Here is a 13553-nt window from a genome sequence, read left to right as displayed (position 1 = left end):
GGATGGACGCAAGCCATAAGACTCCTAAACATAGAGAAACTGAGGGTTGATGGAGGGGAGATGGGTGGGAGATAGGCTAGATGGGTGATGGGTATTAAGAAGGGCACTTGCTGGGATGAGCACTAGCTGTTTTATGTAAGTGATGAATCACTAAATTCTACCCCTGAAACAAATACTACACTATATGTTAAATAACTTGAATCTAAATTTTTTAAAAAAGGGAAAGAATGAATGGAAATTCATAAGCTAGATATTTATCTCAAGAGATTAGACAAAGAGAAGAAAAATAAAATTAAAGAAAGCAGAAGGAAAGAAATAATAAAGATAAAGGGCAGCTAATGAAGAAGAACCAACAAAACTAAAAGTTTCTTTTTTAAAAGATTAACAAAATTGATAAAATTTAGGGCACCTGGGTGGCTCAGTTGGTTAAATGTCCGACTCCAGCTCAGGTCAAGTTTCTGACTTCAGCTCAGGTCATGATCTCACGGTTTGTGGGTTCGAGCCCCATGTTGGGCTCTGTGCTGGCAGCTCAGAGCCTGAATCCTGCTTTGGATTCTGTGTCTCCCTCTCTCTCTGCCCCTCCACTGATTGTGCACTCTCTCTCTCTCTCTCTCTCTCTCTCTCTCAAAACATAAAATAAACATTTAAAAATTGATAAAATTATTATGAAATTAATCAGGAAAAGGAAGAAAGAACAAATAACAAATATCAGAAGTAAAAAAGAGAACAGCACTACTGACTCTGCACATGTAAACAAATAATAAGAGCATATTATTTACATCTTTTGCCAGTAAGTTTTGAAAATTTAAATGAAGTAGAAAAAAATCATAGAAAAACATATCAAACTGGCATCAAAAGCAATAGAAAACTCTAAAGTCCTATAACTGTTAAAGAAATTAAGTCAGTAATTTTTTAAAAAAGCCTGCCCACAAAGAAAATTCCAGGACTAGATGACTTTACTCTTAAGTTCTCCCAAACATACAAAGAATAAATAATTCCCATTTTACATAAACTCTTCCAAAGAATAGAAAAATAAGAAATATTGTCTAATTCATTTAATGTGGCTAGCATAATTTTGATACCAAAACCTGACAATGACAATATAAGAAAGGTTATTACAAAAAAAAAAAAAAAAAGATGTGTCAATACTGGTTTAATAATTGTAATAACTGTATCATGCTGATGCAAGATTTTAATAATAGGTAAAATTGTGGATGGTGGCAAGGGTGAATGGAAACTCTACTTTCTGTTCAATTACTCTGAAAACCAAAGTTTATTATTTAAAAATTTTTAACTGTGAGAAAAAAAAGAAAAGAAAAATACATTACAGACCAAACTCACTTATGACCAGAGAGATGCAAAAATTCTAATAGAATATCCATAAATCTAATTTAGCAACATGTAAAAATAATAATAGATCATGGTTAATGTGTATTTATCCTAGAAATTCATGGCTGGTTTAATATTCAAAAATTAAGTAATGTAATTCACCACATTAATAAATTAGAGAAAAATAATATGATCATCTCAATAGATGCAGATCAAAGCACTTAATAAAATTTAACACTCACTTATGATTTAACCAAATAAAACTCTTAGCAAACAAGGAACAGGAGGAAATATTCTTAATCTGATAAAGGATATTTACAAAACATACAGCAAATATCACACTTAATTTAAATGCTAAAATTTTTCCTTTGGAAATCAGGAACAGGACCAGGAAGACTGCTATCGCTGTTTCTTTTTGTTGTTTTTTTGTTTTTGTTCTTGTTTTTGTTTTTTGTTTTGTTTTGTGAGAGAGAGAAAGAGACGGGGAGGAGTAGAGGAAGACAGAGAATCCTAAGCAGACTTCAGCTCCACACCCAGTGCAGAGCCTGACTCCGGGCCTCAATTTCACAACCATAAGATCATGACCGAAGCCAAAATCAAGAGTCAGACACTTAACCAACTAAGCCACCTAGGTACCCGGCTATCACTGTTTCTAATCAACATTGTAGGGGAGGACCCATTCAGGAAGAAATTTAAAAAATTAAAAATAAGAAACTAAAGTAGAGAAAAAAAACTATCATTATTTACAGATGATAATGATTTTATACAAAACCCAAATAAACTGTTATAATTTAGACCAAGAAGGTTTAGTAAAGTCACTGAATATTAATTCAATGTCCAAAAACTCTATTTCTTCTCTATACGAGCAACAAATGGAAAACCTAAGCTTACAAAAGACATCATTTACAATAGCATTAAACATTACCAATTACTTAGGAATAAATCTAATGAAAGATTTCTAAGACCTTTATAAAGAAAATCTTAGAGGGGTACCTGGGTGGCTCAGTTGGTTACGCATCTGCCTTCTGCTCAGATCATGATCTTGTAGTTTGTGAGTTCAAGTCCCATATCGGGCTCTCTGCTGTCAGCGCAAAGCCTGCTTTGGATCCTCTGTCCCTTCTCTCTCTGCCCCTCCCTTGCTTGTGTGCTCTCTCTCTAAAAAATAAATAAACATTCCCAAAAAACATCATAAAACTTTGTTCAGAACACTTAAGACAACTTAAGTAATGGAGAAGAATACTAGATTCAACTATTGGAACACTCAATAGTAAAACTATGTAACTTCTTCCCCAAATTTATTTGTAGATTCATGCAATCTTATCAAAATCACAAGATTTATGGTACTTGACAAACTACTTCTAAAATTTATATTGATGCAAAAGGCCAAAAGCAATCAAGGCGCTTGTATTAGTTTCCTGGAGATGCTCTATGTAATAAAGTACCACCCACTGGGTGACTTAAAATAACAAATTTATTGTCTCATATTTCAGGTGGCGAAAATTCTAAAATCCGGGTGTTACAGGATTCCTTTGAAACCTGTACAGAGAATCCTTCCTTGTGTCTTCCTATCTTCCAGCGGTTTCCTGAAAATCTTCAGCTTTTCTTGATTTGCAGCTGCATAACTCCAATCTCTGCCTTCATGGTCACGTAGCCTTCTCCCTGTGCCTCTGTCTTTATATGACCAGCATATTATAAGAATACCCATTATATTAGAATAAGGGCTCATCTGGGGCGCTTAGGTAGCTCAGTAGGTTGAGCATCAGACTCTTGATTTCAGCTGAGGTCATGATCTCACAGTTCATGAGACTGAGCCCCACATCATTCTCTCTCCCTCTCTCTCTCTGCCTCTCACCACTCCCTTGCATGAGCATGAGTGCACTTTGTTTCTCTCCCTCTCTCAAAAAAAAAAAAAAGATGAATAAATATTAAAAAAAAAAAAAAAAGAATGAGGGCTCACCCTACTCCAATATGACCACATCTTAATGAATTACTACTGTAATCACCCTATTTACAAAAAAAAAAAAAAAAAAGTCATATTCTGAAGTTTTAGAGATGTCAGTATATCTTTTGGGGGAAGGACACAATTCAGCTCATAACAGTACTTTTGAAGAGAAAACGTCCAGAAGAAAATTTGTTCTACTGGACAACAAGACATATTACAAAGCTATAGTAATCAGAACATTACGGTATTGGCACAGGGACAGAAAAGTAGATGAAAAATAGAGCAGGAGATCTGAGAAACACCATAGAAATAGGTTTGTGTGACACCTGGCTTGTGACAGAGATGGCACTGCAGAGCAGTGAGGATGGAATCAACTTTCCAAAAGATGATACTGGGACAATGAAAAAAATGAAACTGGACTCTAAGATCATGCACAAAACTGAAATCCAGCAAATTTTAGAAAATACAGGATGGATTATTTCTTCTTGACTTTGGACAAGGGAAGGATTTTTTTTTTTTTTTTTGAGAGACAGAGAGTGCAAGCAGGGGAGAGAGAGAAAAAGGGAGAGAGATTCCACAGCAGGCTCCATGCTCAGTGTGGAGCCCAACATGGGACTCAATCCCACAACCTGGGATCATGACCTGAGCTAAAATCAAGAGTATAATGCTCAACTGACTGTTGAGCTAAAATCAAGAGTATAATGCTCAACCAGGCACTCCAGGAAGGATTTTCTAAACAAGCACAAAAAGTACTCATATTAGAAAAAATGACTGATGAATTAAAATTAAGAACTGCTTATAAACAACAATATAGAGTGTAAAGAACTCTCAGAATAGGAAAAGATATTTGGAATGCATATAACTAATAAGGAATTATTATCCAGAATATAAGTAACTGCTACAAATAACAAGGAAAAAGTACACAGGAATAAAAATAGGGAAAAGATTTGAATATCCAATATCCAGTTGCTAAACTGTGCTCAGGTCATGATCCAGGGTTGTGGGAGAGTACCCTGTGTCAGGCTCCACGCTGAGTGTGGAGCCTACTTAAGATTCTCTCTCTCCCTCTCCCTCTCCCTCTGTCCCTCCCTCACGTTCTCTCACTCTCTCTCTCGAAAATAAATAGATAGATTAATTAATTAAAACATTTTTAATGAAGAAAAAGATGCTAAGATCAAATTGATCAAATCTTTGAGGAAACACTAAAGTTATAGAAGAAAGATGAGACAAATAATTGCTGGCAGAAAGGTGGGGAAAACAGAAAACATAATGTAAAGAAGCCAAAGGAGGAAAGATTTTCAGTATTTTTCCAGCAGTGGTTTGGAGGACTGAGAGAAAGCAATTGTGCTCAGTGATGGAAAAATTTTTAGTCACCTTAAACAGAGTGGCTTCAGCAGATTGTTGAAGGCAGAAGTCAGGCTACAAACAGTTTTGGAATTTCTGGATCACCCTAATGCAGAGAAAGTGAATACGGTCCTTTCAAGACTTTTGGTAGTAAAAGGGAAATAACATGAGTAGTAAATCGAAAGAAAAGGGCCTTTTTCCAGATAAAGAAGAGTACTATGATTTCAGACAAATAGACTACAATGAGGAAATATTAAAGATGCAAGATGGTATTCAGAGTAGAGGGAACAATGTTCTGAGAGACAGAACACCACAAGTGCAGGAGCTAGTCTTCGAAAGGAGGAAGAACACACCCTATTTGAGGCAGAAGGATCTTTGATAGCAAAGTGTACAATATTAAAAACTCAGAGACCAAAACATTAATAAAAGAAAACTCTGTGCACTGTTGATGGAAATGTAAATTGGTGTAGCCACTATGGAAAACAGTGTAGAGATTCCTCAAAAAATTAAAAATGGAACTATGTGGTCCAGCAATTCCACTTCTGGGTATTTATCCAAAGAAAATGGAAAAACTAACTCAAAAAGATACACGCACCTTCATGTTCATTGCAGCATTATTTTCAAAAGCCAAGACATGGGAACAACATAAGTATTTATTAACAGATGAATGGATAAAGAAAATACAGAGGGGCACCTGGGTGGTTTAGTCAGTTGAGCCTCACAGTTCATGAGTCCAAGCCCCACATCGGGTTCACTGCTCTCAGTGCAGAGCCCACTTTGGATCCTCTGTCCCCCTTTCTCTCTGCCCCTCCCTCGCTCATAGTCTCTCTCTCTAAAAAAATAAAAACATTAAAAGAAAAAATAAAAGAAAATATGTTATAGATATGTAGATAGATCTAGATAGATAGAAGGTTAAATATAGAGAGAGAGAGAATGACATATTATTCAGCCATAAAAAATAAAACCTTGCCATTTGTGACAACATGGATAGACCTTAAGGGCATTACTCTAACTGAAATAAGTCACCTATTAAGTCATAGAAAGACAAATACAGATGTTCTCACTTATATGTAGAATCTTAAAAAAAAAAAAGAAAAAGAAAAAAGCAACCCAGCTCATGGATACAGAAAACAGATTGCTTGTTACCAGAGGAAAGGAAGAGGTGGGAAAGGGGAAATGGCAGTCAGAGAAATGAGTGAAGGAAGTCAAAAGGTACAAACTTCCAGTTATAAAATAAATCAGTAATGAGAAATGTAATGTACAGCATCGTGACTACGGTTAATAATACTATATTGCATAATTGAAAGTTGCTAAAAGAGTAGATCTTTTTAAAAAAAGAAAGTATTTTTACTTTTAATGTTATAATGGAGTCTTATAATGGAGTCCAATCATTAATAGAATTGATTCCCCAAACAAAGAATACAGCAGGTATTGAAGGGAAAAAAATGCAAGGTTACCAAGGTAACAGGAAATCTGTTGATGGCGGGCAAAAGCAGTCATTTCCTCATATGGTTACCATATGGGCAAGGATCACCACCTACTACATATAGATGGCAGAAGTTGGAGATGAATTATTTTTTTCATCAAGGACTTCTCAGTAAGGACTCAGAAAGTCTTCATTAGTTAGGGGCTTGTGTTAAACAAAGTGTTGTTGCCTTGGTTCTGTTTTTACTGTGGTTCATGATGTGCTATTTTTGTCGTTCTCAGAATTACAGTCATCTGCAGTCAATGAGTGTGATAAAGTGTAGACCTTGAGGAAAATGCAAAATGTTTGAGCTGGACAGTGTAGGAAACATGAGAGGGAGTCAGTTGTAGACTGCATTCCAAATATTCCAAAATATCAAAGAGGGTGAAAACAGGAAACTCATCTAATCCACCATCATCATTACATCTGGGGGGGGCGGGGGGGTGGGAATGAGGCCTAGAGAAATGGCTTAAAGAAAAGCAAAGTTTGGAACACAGGACCATCAACCCATAGTCCAGTGTTCTTTATGCCTTACCATATTGCCATGTAAAATCAAAGTTTTTTTGAGCCCAATTCCTTCTTTTTTGAGTTATGTTAATGTGCACATAGGAATGGAATCCTAGCATTAACAGTAAAATTAGCAGTTCCCATACTTTCAGATGCATCGTAGGTGTCTTTGATTCTCCTTATTCTGGTCTTTGCCAAACTCTCTGGTCTAGGAGAGACCAGAGAATATCTAAGCACATGATATTTCTTTTTTAAATTCCAAAAATAAATTGTAAGTACTATAGGGATAAATTTAGAATTAAAAGTTATTCAATAGTATAGGATTTTGTATAAAACTTGTATTTAAAAAAATATTTCCAATAGTTTCCTAATTTCTAAATTTAATCAAGAGCTCACTTAGAGTGAGATAAATTAACCCGAGGAACTATTAAAATAAATGTACTTATTTAATCACAAAATGTATTAAAATATTGAAAATTTCTAAATCTCTTACTAATTAATATCAAATCATATTATTAAGCTGTCCTGGAAATTACAAAAAGTTTACAGCTTGAGGACAAGAATAAAAGGGTAGGGAAACACTTCATTAATCTTATTAATCTTACATTTTAATCATCCCAAAGATTAGTAAAATGTTGATGTGTATAAAATAGCCAAATGAAGCTAATCAATTTATGTAAAAATGAGAAAGCCATGGAAAATGTCTTTCTATAAAACCGTGGTACTACTTTTTAAATGATCAGTTTCTGTTTTTAATTATCTTCTAATTTGCAGAATAGCAATCTGACTATATACTCTAGGAAAAATCATAATTAGATAAGGCTCATTTTCTTAAAGTTATCCATGTTAGATCTGAATGTGAAGAGTTGTCAAAAACAATCTCAAGGCAGCTGTTTCCAATTATGCTTATTTTGACAACTGAAAATGAGTAAACAAACCAAAAATAGTTTAATATTTTGACCAATGCAGCTCCTTAATACTAAACAAAATTATGCTTTATATTGGTATAAAATTTAAAAAGCACATTTTAGTGCTTAAACAGGAAGGAATTATTTTCTTAAGTTCTGCAAAAGTTAATTATTATACAAATTCAGGTAGATGATATACAAAGCATATTTTCATAAACAAAAGAATTCCAAAGAAATCATGCCTCATCAGTAAATGAGACACTCAAATCCACTCAACACAAGCAATTATAAAAGGTTTCCACCATATGTGATTTTTGAGGGATGAGTCAAGTATAATGTCAATATCAATAATAATATAAATATGACTTGGATCTCCTAAATATTCTCCATCCTGCAAAAGTAGATTCGTACCTACCTTCATTCTTTAAAAAACAAAAAAGCACTTTTATAGGAATTTTAACTGTTTGGAAGGAATATTTTTTCATATATGGAAACAAAGTATAAATAATACCGATGAGGCAGAAAAGGAAAAAGAGAAGAAATGTGAACAAGAGTTGTCAAGCATACAAAAGTCCTAGAATAATACAGTGAAAACAGTATAGGAATCCGGGTTGTCCTCATCTAGACTGCTATGAAATATTGGGGACACCATTTAATCTTTGTATTTTTTGGCCAAACATCTTTTTTTTAATGCTTATTTATTTTAGAGAGATTGAGAGAGAGAGAGAGAGAGACAACGAGCAGGGGAAGGGCAGAGAGAGAGGGAGATAGAGTCCGAAGCAGGCTCCAGGCTCTGAGCTCTCAGCACACAGCCTGACACAGGGCTCAAACCCATGAACTGTGAGATTATGACCTGAGCCAAAATCAGACACTTAACCTACTGAGCCACCCAGGCACCCCTGGCCAAATATCTTTAGAATAAGGACCCATTCTTCCTTCATTACAAATCTGCATTTTTCTTTGAAGCTTGCATTAAGACCCTTTTATGGAGGTAATAGGGACTTTTCTCAATAGAAAACAAGTGAAGATTCCAAGGCAGCTTTGACCTTATGCATAAAATCCTGTAAAACACTAGAAGGTCTGCCTGCTCCCAGATACCTATCCAATTATCCTGACATCATCTGAAATTTCCACTAATTTGTTATATAAGTAGAGTTTATTTGGGGATAAGGAATTAATTCTAAAACATTCCTATTGTAAAAGTGTAAAATGTTATATTGATGCTAATATTTTTCCAACCGTCTACCTTCCTGTACGTATCTAGGAACAGGTGTGTATAAGGGAAGTAGACACAATTATTTCAGGTCAATGAATCCCATCCTTCCTCTGGATGGTAACAACGAAGAAAAGATCCAGAGCATGAGATATTGTCTAAAAGCAAGTTTGTGAGGGCTCTGAGGGTGAGGTCCTTAAACACAGCCATATGGGAACAGCCATGTTGTACCAGACACTTGGGGGCAGTAGGAAAACCAAAGAACATTTTCCTATTTCACCATTTGATCTCCTAAATACCTTCTGTTGCCAGAAGTATTCACAGTATAATAGCATGCTGAACGTACCAGAAGAAAGCAACAAGGTACAGTACTGTTAAGATTTATGTGTTTCCACATTTGGTAAAATGGGCTGTTTCTTCATATATCTGTGCCTTGTTTTCTACCTTTGAGTTTGAGTTCTGCTTATCCCAAACTCCTTATCTGCAGGCCAGGCATAAAACACAAGACCAGTCAGGACCATTCTACCTTAACATTAAACAATTAAGGCTAGAGAGCAGGAGGGAGAAGCAGGGAACAGCCATCCTTATATATTTCTAAAACGAAATACCATGACTTTCCATATTGGAAATGTCAAGCCATCCCATGGACTAACATTAGGATCAAAACCAGATGATTATCCTGTTTTTCCTAAGAAAAAATTACACCCTACTTCATTTAAAAACCAGAATCTAATTTTTATCTTGGAAAAAAAAAAACCAGCTCTTTAAAGTAAATATTTCCCCAAAAGAAAATCAGCTAATTTACTTGGGTGGAGGAGAGGAGAGGGGAGAGATAGAAGAGGAAAGAGAAATGAATTGAGGTTTGTGTGAGGCATAAGTAATTTGAACTCCGGACATGAACATGGATCTTTATGATTAGTAATTGTTCTGCTATTCCGGGGGAGAGCAGAGACGAAGCTAGGGTTGAAAACAATTCAGGATTGACCAGAGATGAAAGCACTAATTCCAGTGCGGGTGGGGGATAGGATTCAAAATGCTGGAAAGCTTTGTTTTCCTCACCCTGTGTCTTGGAACCGCCAGATCAGAAGTTGGCAACTCTATATTAAACATCATAACAGCTGGGATGAGGAAACTCTTCACAGAAGGGCCACCCCAAAAGTCAGGAATGAAAAAATGCTAGAGGAATAAACACAACAAAATCCCTAAGGAAAATATATCTGGCCACTGGGTGGGTATTAGCCTTGTGTCATACTTGGTATGCACTGGAATTTTCTTCCTTTAAAATAAAGACTACTTTTCCTTTCAGAAAGTTGCCTGATTTTTAGGTATTCACCCATCTTTCACAAAGAACTTCAATTCTAAGTATATAGTGCTCATAAGGCTTTATTTTTAGGGGAAATATGAGCACAATCCCTTAATCTAGAGTTTGAAAACATTACTTATAAGAGCCATTGGACAAGAAAAAAGAGGAAATGTTGAACAATTTCTCCTTTTGGAAGAAACAGGTTGATTTTCTACAATGTCATTTACCCTGAAGGGCATATAAGACTATAGTCAAGTCCTAGGATGCCTCTTAGTAGCAGTACAATAATTACCCTACCTTCATTCTGTATCTTTTCTATGTTTCAGTCTACTTAAACTCCTTCCCCTGGTGCCTCAGCATCCAAAACTCTGTCATGGTTCCCCCAAAATGATAGCTTTTTTTTAACCACAAAAAAAGCTATTTCACACAAGAGAAGTTATGCACTAAACTTGGCCCTAAATGTTCATACCTTTGCTTTCGCTTTATTTACTGACTCTCTTCCCATCCTCTCATGACCTCTTATGCCCATCATCTGGTGTGAAAACAAAGCATTTAAAAACTACAAGGTGAGAACGTATCCCATGAGCAGGCAGTCAGAAGACTCTGGAAAATAATGTTGAAACACGATCAAAGTCAAGGGCAGAAAGAGTATCCAAATAGACAACAAAAGATTCAGTTCCTTAACAGAGCTTTTTAACATTAAAGAGAAATCCAGAAAAACAAAGCTTTCACAATATAACTTGTGCCCTCCCCCCACTGAACAATGAATTTTATAAGTATACATCAGAGAAAATACTAGAACGTATTGACTTTGGGTAGCAACATGGGTAGATATATTTTCTTCTTTAGACTAAGGAAGGAATAGATTTCAAGTGTAATACATGAGATTTGTGTTAGACTTTTTTTTCTAACTGACTTTAGGGGAATAAGTTACTGGAATACAGCCCCAGAAGACCTCCTCTGGAAACTTTCAGAATAAGTTAGTTATTGGACAGAGGTTCCTGGAAAAACTAGGTGAGAGCTTCTTTAAGCCAGGGACAGGCTAGATAGAGTAATGTATGTGAACACTGGCTTGGCAGTCAAGTGTATTTTGGGTGTGAATTCTGCTTCTACCAGTTATCATATTGGTGATCTCAGGCAAGTTACTTAGCCTTTAAAAGCCCCAGTTTCTGGGCTATAAAAGTGAAGGTAATACCACTTCAATTCACTACAACTTCAACAGGGTTGCTATAAGAATTAAATGAAGTAAGTAAGTACTGGCACATGGAATACAAATAATGATAATAATAGTAATAATAGGGGCTCCTGGGTGGCTCAATTGATGAAGCGTCCAACTCTTGATTTCAGTTCAGGTCATGATCTCACGGTTGCAGGATTGAGCTAAGATTCTCTTTCTCTCTCTCTCTATTCCTGTTCCCATGAATACTACTACAGCTCCTCCTCTCTCTCTCTCTCTCTCTCTCTCCTTTTCAAAATAATAATAATAATAGTAATAATAGCTGAAGTGTATCTAGTGATTACCAAGTGCCAAGCACTATTACCCACTATGCAACTTATTACTGCTACTACGATACATATTTATCAATATATCCCTAGTACCTAGCACAATGCCTAGCATAATTGACATTCAGTAGCTATTTCTTGTATTGAATTAAATTTCTCAGCATTACTTAGACTCAGGCAAGAAGTGAACAGTCCAGTCAACCAAATGAATTATCTCTCAAAAAGCATGACTGTTATTTTTTTTCATTGAATTTACTTGTTTTCTTTTTTAATTTTAGTAAACTGAATGGAAATTTGGGTAGCTTATACCCTAATATTCATGAACGGCAGCAGAAGATAAAACTACAGACTAATTTTGCTTATAAACACAGGCATAAATATCCTCAATCATGAGTGGCCTTGAATATATGGCATGTAGCATTTTGTCATTTTATTGAGAAGCAGATTTGAACCACACACAATAGAAGACCAATATATGAGGGCCAGTCATAAAGATATGCTTGGTGTGTGCACTGGAGGAGGACCCACTGAGAAGGCAGCTTTGCCCTTCTCTAGATCATTATCTTTGTGGTAACTCATAAAGTTGTGGAGGAAAAGGCTTCTTTGTGGAATAATAGGCCCCCACAACCAGCCTATAGTAGTATTCATGAATTTGGGAATTCTAAAAGGAATTGGGACAAATTCCTAGTAGATGTGAAGGATATATCACAAAGAATGTGGTAACTGTGAGAATTATAATCAGATCATGTAAAAGCTATCCAGTTGGAAGACCAAATAAATTCTCAGAAATTCAGCAATAAATGCTGGTGCAAGGGGCACCTGGGTGGCTCAGTCAGTTAAGCATGCAACTTCGGCTCAGGTCATGATTTCACAGTTCAAGAGTTCAAGCCCTGTGTCAGGCTCTGTGCTGACAGCTCAGAGCCTGGAGCCTGCTTTGGATTCTGTGTCTCCCTCTCTCTATGCCCCTCCCCCACTCATGCTCTGTGTCCTCTCTCACTCTCTCAAAAATAAACAAACATAAAAAAATGCTGATGCAAACTTACAAAATTCAGTTAATCTTTACCTTATTTTTCTAATTATGATATGTTCATAATTTCCTGTTTAATTATCTTAAGATACTTTTTTAAAAAAGCTTTTAGAACATTTTCACATTTTTTTAAATATTACAAGCAATCAAATGTCAAGCCTACCATAATAAAATGTACATGCAGAAAATATGAAATTGCTTTGCATTGTAACATTAACTTAACCACATTACAGAGCAAATATTATGTTCTTTTAACATCATAAGAGTAAACTAATGGCTCAGAAACAACATGTGTGATCTGACTAAATTAGTGTTACTATGGAAACTTGATATTTTCAATTTCCCAACCCTTAAGGTCGATTTCAACACTGCAGTATGCTGTGTTTTCCATTTTGCTGCTATAGTTCAGTACAATAGAAAAGCATGCTGCAAATCAAAGTTATTAAGGATTCTAAACTAAAACTGGGAAATAAAAGTAGGAAAAACTATATTCTTCTTTCAAAAAGTTCAGTCATATGTCATCTATGGTTCATTCCATAACCCAAGTCCTCATCTGGCTTGTCTTTATTTTTCCCAACAGTTCGCTGGCAGATTCACAAACTCAAAATAAATAGTATTTTTCCACTATCTAATTCTGAATTTGGCAGGGAAACTCAATGATGAATCTATTCCTACCTCAAAAAATGTTTTCTTTTATACATTTCACTCACTCATACTCACTCAAGGCTGTAGACTAGAGAAATAACAACTTTATTGTGTGTGTGTGTTGGGGTTGGGAGGGAGGTTCTATCATCTGTTTCTTAGGAATAAGTCAAAATACAAATCCAATCCTAATAATCTGAAGTTTCGAATAGGAATAATCCATATTTCCACCACTTCCCTTCTTGGATTTCTTCCAGACCATCTGAAGAGAAATCTCACAGGCTTTATCACTATGAAGAGGATATTCCTTAATGTCCTGAATTAGTAAAGACCCCTCACAATGGCAGGTGACACCGCGTGCTCACAGCCT

The 13553-nt window shown here is 35.7% G+C and overlaps 1 long non-coding RNA gene across 1 annotated transcript in view; it reads right to left on the bottom strand.

The window, feature by feature from the left end:
• Window positions 1–13553, bottom strand: part of LOC122216071 — a 131212-nt gene that overhangs the window by 92373 nt on the left and 25286 nt on the right. The window contains exon 4 of the long non-coding RNA XR_006200678.1: window positions 10481–10614. This is a non-coding gene — a long non-coding RNA (uncharacterized LOC122216071). The remainder of the gene's footprint in view (window positions 1–10480; window positions 10615–13553) is intronic.

The sequence above is a fragment of the Panthera leo genome, chromosome A3, assembly GCF_018350215.1.
Source record: "Panthera leo isolate Ple1 chromosome A3, P.leo_Ple1_pat1.1, whole genome shotgun sequence".
Lineage (NCBI taxonomy): Eukaryota > Metazoa > Chordata > Mammalia > Carnivora > Felidae > Panthera > Panthera leo.
The sequence above is the reverse complement of the archived record's forward strand: the minus strand, read 5'-3'. Positions and strand labels throughout refer to the sequence as shown.